The sequence below is a fragment of the Salvelinus sp. IW2-2015 genome, unplaced genomic scaffold (genome assembly GCF_002910315.2).
Source record: "Salvelinus sp. IW2-2015 unplaced genomic scaffold, ASM291031v2 Un_scaffold2260, whole genome shotgun sequence".
NCBI classification, from domain to species: domain Eukaryota; kingdom Metazoa; phylum Chordata; class Actinopteri; order Salmoniformes; family Salmonidae; genus Salvelinus; species Salvelinus sp. IW2-2015.
Genome location: NW_019943589.1, coordinates 189914 through 199113, shown reverse-complemented (window position 1 = coordinate 199113; position 9200 = coordinate 189914).

Genomic DNA, 9200 nt, shown 5'->3' with positions numbered 1-9200 from the left:
ACAAAGACATTGGGGATGATATTAATTTTCACTAGAGTGGGAAAGGGACAACCCCTAAGACAATACAATGTGCAGTATATATTTGTAGAAATATAGTAAAGACAGACACAATCAGTTAAAAAAATAAACATCCATTTATTTGTACTGACACCATGAGACTCCACAGAGTCATCAAGTTTTTGTCTAAAGATGTGTTTGGGCACTACAGTTGAGTCCAGGCGGTCAGATATACCTGTCTGTCCAACAGATATACCAAGCATTGCTCCTCGCTGTCTGAAAAACACAACTTTGACCTCGCTGAAACACACACCACTCACTTTGTCTTTGTGTTTCTAAAAGGTTAACAATGTGTACAAAAAGCAAGTCTGAAATACTATAAAAACATGTTTTTCTTTTCCTCTCATTGTTCCACTCTCCATTCTCTCTCTGAAGAAAACTATGCACTGATCTTTACTGAGCTGATGCTTGTTAGGCAGCCACCGACTACACGGATGCAGATAACTAGTGAAAAGCGAGAGGAGGCCAGGCTGATTCAAGCTGATTCCAGTCTACAACCTTACAGACAGACAGACGACAGCCAGACAAATAGACAAATAGACAGACAGACAGAGACAGCCAGACAAATAGACAGCAGACGAGACACCAGACAGAGACAGCCAGCAAATAGACAGCCAGACAAATAGACAGCAGCCAGCCAGCCAGACAGACAGACAGCCAGCAGACAGAGACGCGCAGACGACGAGACAGACAGAGACAGACAGACAGACGACAGAACAACCAGAGACAGACATAGACAGCCAGACAGACACCAGCAGTCACGCCAGACAGACGAACAGACAGACAGACAGACAGAGAAGCAGAACAGACAGACAGACAGACAGACAGAACAGACAGACGCAGACGACAGACAGACAGACAGACAGACAGACAGACAGACAGACAGAAGACAGACAGACACGACAGACCAGAGACTACAGACATAATAGACAGACAGACAGACACCCAGACACCCAGACAGACAGTCAGACGACAGGTCAGACAGACAGACAGTCAGCCAGACAGACAGTCAGACACCCAGAACACCTCAACAGCAGCAGCTTTCAGGGAATTGTTCACACTCTGTAGAGCCTCAGAGCAGTTGGATGCCAGTCACCAGTCAATGACAAGAAAACAACAGCCCATAAAGTTAAGGTAAGCTACGTCCCAAATGGCACCCTATTCCCTACATAGTGCACTACTTTTGACCGGCCCCATACGGCACTATATAGGGAATAGGGTACCATTTGGGATGCAAACTAAATGATTAAACTAGAGTGCACAGTTACAGTACAACACTACAAGTGATGCTTGGAAAGAACTGCCAAAACATACTAAATAAAGTTTAGTTCCGCTCCCAGAAAATAATAGTTGTTTTTTAACCATCCGTCATCTGTAAACAATCTGTTGGTTTGTTGGTGTCAGGAGTGGATTTCCTTGGCAGGCCCTAGGCCTGACTGGCTGATGGATATGGTTTGTTGGTATCAGGAGTGGATCCTCTTGGCAGGCCCTAGGCCTGCTTGGCTGATGGATATGGTTTGTTGGTGTCAGGAGTGGATTTCCTTGGCAGGCCCTGGGCCTGACTGGCTGATGGATATGGTTTGTTGGTATCAGGAGTGGATTTCCTTGGCAGGCCCTGGGACTGACTGGCTGATGCGTAAGGCCAGAGCAAGCAGACAGTCTGAGGAAGGGAGGGATGGAAGGAATGAGGGATGAGGAAAGCAGGAGAGGTCCCTCCAAGTAAAGGAGGATGGAGGGATGGAGGAGGTGGAGGCCTCAACAGGAAGCTGAAGGCACCAGAGGAACAGAGAGGAGCAGCGCTATAGTCCATGGCCATGTCAGACCCCATGGTAGCAGGCTGTGAACCGAACGCTGGCCACTCTTCACCCGGACACCTAGAGATGGAAAGATGGAGGGAGACAGGGGGAATGTTGGGGTGGAAGGGGAGACAGGGAACGGAGGGATGGAGGGAGAGACAGGGAACGGAGGGATGGATGGGGAGACAGGGAACGGAGGGATGGATGGGGAGACAGGGGGAATGGAGGGATGGATGGGGAGACAGGGAACAGAGGGGTTAATGGGGAGACAGGGAACGGAGGGATGGATGGGGAGACAGGGAACGGAGGGTAGGATGGGGAGACAGGGAACAGAGGGTAGGATGGGGAGACAGGGAACGGAGGGTAGGATGGTCTCTTATACACATCTAGATGTGTATAAGAGACAGGGGGAATGGAGGGATGGATGGGGAGACAGGGAACAGAGGGGTTAATGGGGAGACAGGGAACGGAGGGATGGATGGGGAGACAGGGAATGGAGGGATGGATGGGGAGACAGGGAACGGAGGGATGGATGGGGAGACAGCAGAGGACAACTTTAGTGACTAGAGAGCAGAGAGCAGAGGACTAAAGGCAGCCTGAATTCTAAACTGAAACTCAATTTCATTATTGTTTGACTTCACTGAGAAAACAACTAGTGAAACAGAACGACATTCATTTTGGATTCTGGGTTAGAAAACAAACTCCTTAAATAGTCAGCATTTAAAGGAAAAATAACAAGTTAAGACAGGCAGGCTTGTGCTATAAGAAAGCCAAACATTTCCAATCAACAGAACCAAATTTTTTGTCAGGACTGTTTTCTTCTCAGACACAAATTAAGCTAAAATAATTCACAAGCACACACAGCAGTCTGAAGTGTGCTAATCTTTGACATGAATTGTTAGCAGCTTTGAAACTGCAGAAATGAATCTTTCCTCTGGCAGACAAAGAGAGAACAACATATTTATATGTCTGATGAGAACAACTGTATAAAATTGTCAACTTTACATTTCTCTTGTTTGATAGTTAAATGGCTGTGCAGTGGCGTAGGTGGGTGTGTGTGTGTATGAGTGTTTGTGTATAGGTGGGTGTGTGTGTTCAGTGGTGTATATGTTTGTGAGTGAGTGTGTGCAGTGGTGGGTGTGTGTGTGTTTGGAGGTGGTTAATTAAAACAGTATTAGCCAAGGGAAACTTGGCTGAGACAACAGCTGTGACTGTGGTGACTCAATGAAGCACTTTAAAAGCCCAGTGCAGTCAAAAACGTGATATTCCTGTGTTTTATATACTATATTTCCACACTATGAGGTTCCAATAATGCTGGGAAATTGTTAAAATTATGATAATGTCTTTTTATTGTATGAGGTGTTTGAAAAGACAGCTTGTTTTGGTCGGAGGTAGTTTTGGCCTGCCTGGTGACATCATTAAATTAGTTGATAGACCAATAAGAAAGAGAGTTCCAAAGCTCTCTGCCAATCACAGATAGTTTTCAGTTTTCTCCTCCCCACTCAGACCACTCCCAGACAGCTGTATCAAAATTCTTGCTCTCTCTTTACTAAGAAACCATTTTTGTTTCTTTTTGACATTTTTTTTATWAAAAAAAACATCACAGTAAGGTACGTAATTGTTACCTAGAAATGATTTGATATTGCAATAAAAACGACTGCATTAGACTTTTAACAGAATATCGGTAGAAATAAAAGATGGATTTTGGTGTACTTGATTAGTCCATTAACTTCTAGCCTAGTAAATGGACAACAGGGTACTATATACAGTGGGGCAAAAAAGTATTTAGTCAGCCACCAATTGTGCAAGTTCTCCCACTTAAAAAGATGAGAGAGGCCTGTAATTTTCATCATAGGTACACTTCAACTATGACAGACAAAATGAGGAAAAAAATCCAGAAAATCACATTGTAGGATTTTTAATGAATTTATTTGCAAATTATGGTGGAAAATAAGTATTTGGTCACCAACAAACAAGCAAGATTTCTGGCTCTCACAGACCTGTAACTTCTTCTTTAAGAGGCTCCTCTGTCCACCACTCGTTACCTGTATTAATGGCACCTGTTTGAACTTGTTATCAGTATAAAAGACACCTGTCCACAACCTCAAACAGTCACACTCCAAACTCTCACTATGGCCAAGACCAAAGAGCTGTCAAAGTCTGCAAATAGGTAAGCAGCTGGGTTTGAAGAAATCAACTGTGGGAGCAATTATTAGTTAATGGAAGACATACAAAGACCACTGATAATTCCCTCGATCTGGGCTCCACGCAAGATCTCACCCCGTGGGGTCAAAATGATCACAAGAACGGTGAGCAAAAATCCCAGAACCAACGGGGGACCTAGTGAATGACCTGCAGAGAGCTGGGACCAAAGTAACAAAGCTACATCAGCAAGGGCATTGAACTTCGGCGCCGAAAAGAGATGGCCGCCTCGCTTCGCGTTCCTTGGAAATATGCAGTATTCTGTTTTTTTATGTGTTATTTCTTACATCGGTACCCTCACAGGTATCTTAGGTTTCATTACATACAGTCGGGAGGAACTACTGAATATACGATTAACGTCAACTCATCATCGTTCTACCAGGAATATGACTTCCCGAAACGGATCCAGTGCTTTGCCTTCCACCAATACAATGGATCTGATCCAGCCGGCGACCCTGTGCGACGCCGAAAAAGGGGCAAACGAGGCGTCTCGTGGTCAGGCTTCGGAGACGGGCACATCGCGCTCCACTCCTAGCATACTACTCGCCAATGTCCAGTCTCTTGACAATAAGGTTGACGAAATCCGAGCACGGGTAGCATTCCAGAGAGACATCAGGGATTGCAACGTGCTCTGCTTCACGGAAACATGGCTAACTCAAGAGACGCTAACGGAGTCGGTGCAGCCAGCTGGTTTCTTCATGCATCGCGCCGACAGAACAAACATCTTTCCGGTAAGAAGAGGGGCGGGGGTATGCCTTATGATTAACGAGACGTGGTGTGATCATCATAACAACACACAGGAACTCAAGTCATTCTGTTCACCTGATCTAGAACTCCTCACAATCAAATGTCGACCGCATTATCTACCAAGGAATTCTCTTCAATCATAATCACAGCCGTATATATTCCCCCCAAGCAGACACATCGATGGCCCTGAACGAACTTTATCTGACTCTTTGTAAACTGGAAACCACACACCCTGAGGCTGCATTCATCGTAGCTGGGGATTTTAACAAGGATATCTAAAACAAACTCCCTAAATTCTATCAGCATATCGATTGTGCTACCAGGGCTGGAAAACCCTAGATCATTGTTATACTAATTTTCGCGACGCATATAAGGCCCTCCCCCGCCCCCCTTTCGGAAAAGCTGACCACGACTCCATTTTGTTGATTCAGCCTCAAACAGAAACTCAAACAACAAGCTCCCGCGCTCAGGTCTGTTCAACGCTGTCCGACCAATCTGAATCACGCTTCAAGACTGCTTCGATCACGCGGATTGGAATATGTTCCGCATTGCGTCCAACAAAATATTGACGAATATGCTGATTCGGTGAGCGAGTTCATTAGGAAGTGCATTGACGATGTCGTACCCACAGCAACGATTAAAACATCAAACCAGAAACCGTGGATTGACGCAGCATTCGCGTGAAACTGAAAGCGCGAACCACTGCTTTTAACCAGGGCAAGGTGACCGGAAGCATGACCGAATACAAACAGTGTAGCTATTCTCTCCGCAAGGCAATCAAACAGGCTAAGTCCCAGTACAGAGACAAAATCGAGTCGCAATTCAACAGCTCAGACACAAGAGGTATGTGGCAGGGTCTACAGTCAATCACGGATTACAAAAGAGAAAACCAGCCCCGTCGCGGACCAGGATGTCTTGCTCCCAGACAGGCTACAACTTTTTTGCCCGTTCTTGAGGACAATACAGTGCCACTGACGAACGGCCCCCTACCAAAACCTGCGGGCTCTCCTTCCACGCAGCGAGTGAGTAAAACATTTAAACGTGTTAACCTCGCATAGGCTGCAGCCAGACGGCATTCCCAGCCGCGTCCTCAGAGCATGCTCAGAGTTCCTCGGTGTGTACACATCACGGACAAACTGAATTGTCCCACACAACACAGACAGCGTTGTGAAGAAGGCGCAGCAGCGCTCTTCAACCTCAGGAGGCTGAAGAAATGCGGCTTGTCAGCAAAAGCACTCACAAATTCTACAGATGCACAATCGAGAGCATCCTGTCGGGCTGTATCACCGCTGTGTACGGCAACTGCTCCGCCACAACCGTAAGGCTCTCCAGAGGGTAGTGAGGTCTGGCAGAACGTCACCGGGGCAAACTACCTGCCCTCCAGGACACCTACACCACCATGTCACAGGAAGGCCATAAAGATCATCAAGGACACAACACCCAAGCCACTGCCTGTTCACCCCGCTTATCATCCAGAAGGCGAGGTCAGTACAGGTGCATCAAAGCAAGGGACCGAGAGACTGAAAAACAGCTTCTATTCAAGGCCATCAGACACTGTTAACAGCACCATAAACATTAGCGCCGCTGCAACATACGACTCAACTCCAGCCACTTTAAAAATGGGAATTGTATGGAAATTATGTAAATGTACACTAGCCACTTTAACAATGCCACTTAATATAATGTTTACATACCCTACATTACCCATCTCATATGTATATACTGTACTCTATATTCATTACTGCATCTTGCCATCTTTATGTATACTGTACACTAGCCACTTTAAACTATGCACTTAATATAATGTTTACATACCCTACATGTACTCATTCTCATATGATATCCGTACTCTATACCATCTACTGCATTTGCCATGCCGTTGTCTGTAACCACCACTCATTCATATATCTTTAATGTACATTTCTTTATCCCTTTACACTTGTGTGTGTGTATAAGGTAGTAGTTGTGGAATTGTTAGGTTAGATTACTTGTTGGTTATTACTGCATTGTCGGAACTAGAAGCACAAGCATTTCGCTACACTCGCATTAACATCTGCTAACCATGTTTATGTGACTAATAAAATTTGATTTGATTTGATTTGATTTGATTTGAAGATGAATACGTGGCTGGGTCTTTCAGCATGACAATGATCCCAAACACACCGGCCCGGGCACGAAGGAGTGGCTTCGTAAGAAGCATTTCAAGGTCCTGGAGTGGCCTAGCCAGTCTCCAATCTCAACCCCATAGAAAATCTTTGGAGGAGTTGAAAGTCCGTGTTGCCCAGCAAACAAGCCCCAAAACATCACTGCTCTAGAGGAGATCTGCATGGAGGATGGGCCAAAATACCAGCAACAGTGTGTGAAAACCTTGTGAAGACTTACAGAAAACGTTTGACCTCTGTCATTGCCAACAAAAGGTATATAACAAAGTACTGGATAAACTTTGTTATTGACCAAATACTTATTTTCCACCATAATTTGCAAATAAATTCATTAAAAATCCTACAATGTGATTTTCTGGATTTTTTTTCCTCATTTTGTCTGTCATAGTTGAAGTGTCCTATGATGAAAATTACAAGGCCTGTCTCATCTTTTTAAGTGGGAGAACTTGCACATTGGTGGCTGACTAAATACTTTTTTGCCCCACTGTAAGTGAAATACCACAATGTGTTTTGGGTTGAGTGTGTTACTAGAGTTTGTCTTACCTGAAAGGTGGTACTCGACTTGGGAGCTTGTTGCTCCCTCTCCCCCTACTCACCGCCCGCACCTCAATGATGTAGGTGCCTCCCTCCGGGAGAGAGAGGACGGCGACGGGGTGATGGTCCTCATCACCTGATTGTGACACGCCCTCCTGACTCAACAACACCTGTAGTTGGACCCAGAACCAATCAATCAGTAGTGTCACTCAATCATCAGCCAGTCAGTCACTAGATCACCAGTCAGTCAATCAATCAATTCATCAATCAATTTAGGACCCACAACACCCCCCCCTCCACACACAGTTGAGACTGCTGATGTAATACACGTAGATACGATACGGATTTCTGATGTAATACACTGATACGGATACGGATTTCTGATGTAATACATGTAGATAGGATAGGATTCTGATGTAATACACGTAGATACGGATACGGATTTCTGATGTAATAACACGTAGATACGGATACGGATTTCTGATGTAATACATGTAGATACGGATACGGATTTCTTGATGATAATACACGTAGATACGGATACGGATTTCTGATGTAATACACGTAGATACGGATACGGATTTCTGATGTAATACACGTAGATACGATAGGATTTCTGATGTAAACAGCGTAGAACGGATACGTATTTCTGAATGTAATACAGTGATACGGATTTTGTTAAACGTAGACGACGGATTCTGATGTACACACGTAGATACGGATACGGATTCTGATGTAAATACACGTAGATGGATAGATTTGTGTTATTACACGTAGATACGGCATTTTTTGAATGTATTATACACGTAATACGGGATACGGATTCTGAGTAATACACGTAGATACGGATACGGTTTCTGATGAATACACGTCAGATACGGGATACGGATTTCTATAGACAGTGTCTTTTCCTGCAGCCAGTTTATACAATGCTTCAGTTGCAATAGCCTTCCTCCAGTCAACATGCCCACAGTAGACATTGTTTCAGACCTGTAGGCTAAGTTTTTTCAGCTGGGGTCACTGCCGGAGCTATAAGACCTAAACAGATGCTGTGTGGTTCTGGCTCCAGCCGTCTTCCATAGAGCGTAACGATGTGGCTATAGGCACGTTTGTATCTGGCCTGTTTAGTTAGTTCGTTTTTTACAACCTTAAAATTTTAGGATGACTGAGAACACCATTCTCATTTCAATCCAACGTGACTGAGGAAAGGGGTAGCAGGGAAGGTGAGTTAGCTGGGGGTGATTAAGAGACTATATACAGTGATGACGTATGTTGGATGAGTTAGCTGGGGTGATTAAGAGACTATATATTACAGTATAGACAGTATGGTGGATGAGTTAGCTTGGGGGTGATTAAGAGACTCATACTACTGTATGACAGTATGGTTGGATGAGTTTAAGCTGGGGGATTAAAGAGACTATATTAAAGTATGACAGTAGTTGGATGATTAGCTGGGGTGTATTAAGAGACCTATACAGTATGACAGTATGGTTGGATGAGTTAGCTGGGGTGATTAAGAGACTATAGTATATACAGTATGACAGTATGTTGGGTGAGATTAGCTGAGGGTGATTAAGAGACTATAGTATATACAGTATGACAGTATGGTTTGGATGGTTAGCTGGGGGTGATTAAGAGACTATATAAGTATACAGTAGGCGTTGGATGAGTTAGCTGGGGGTGATTAGAGACTATATACAGT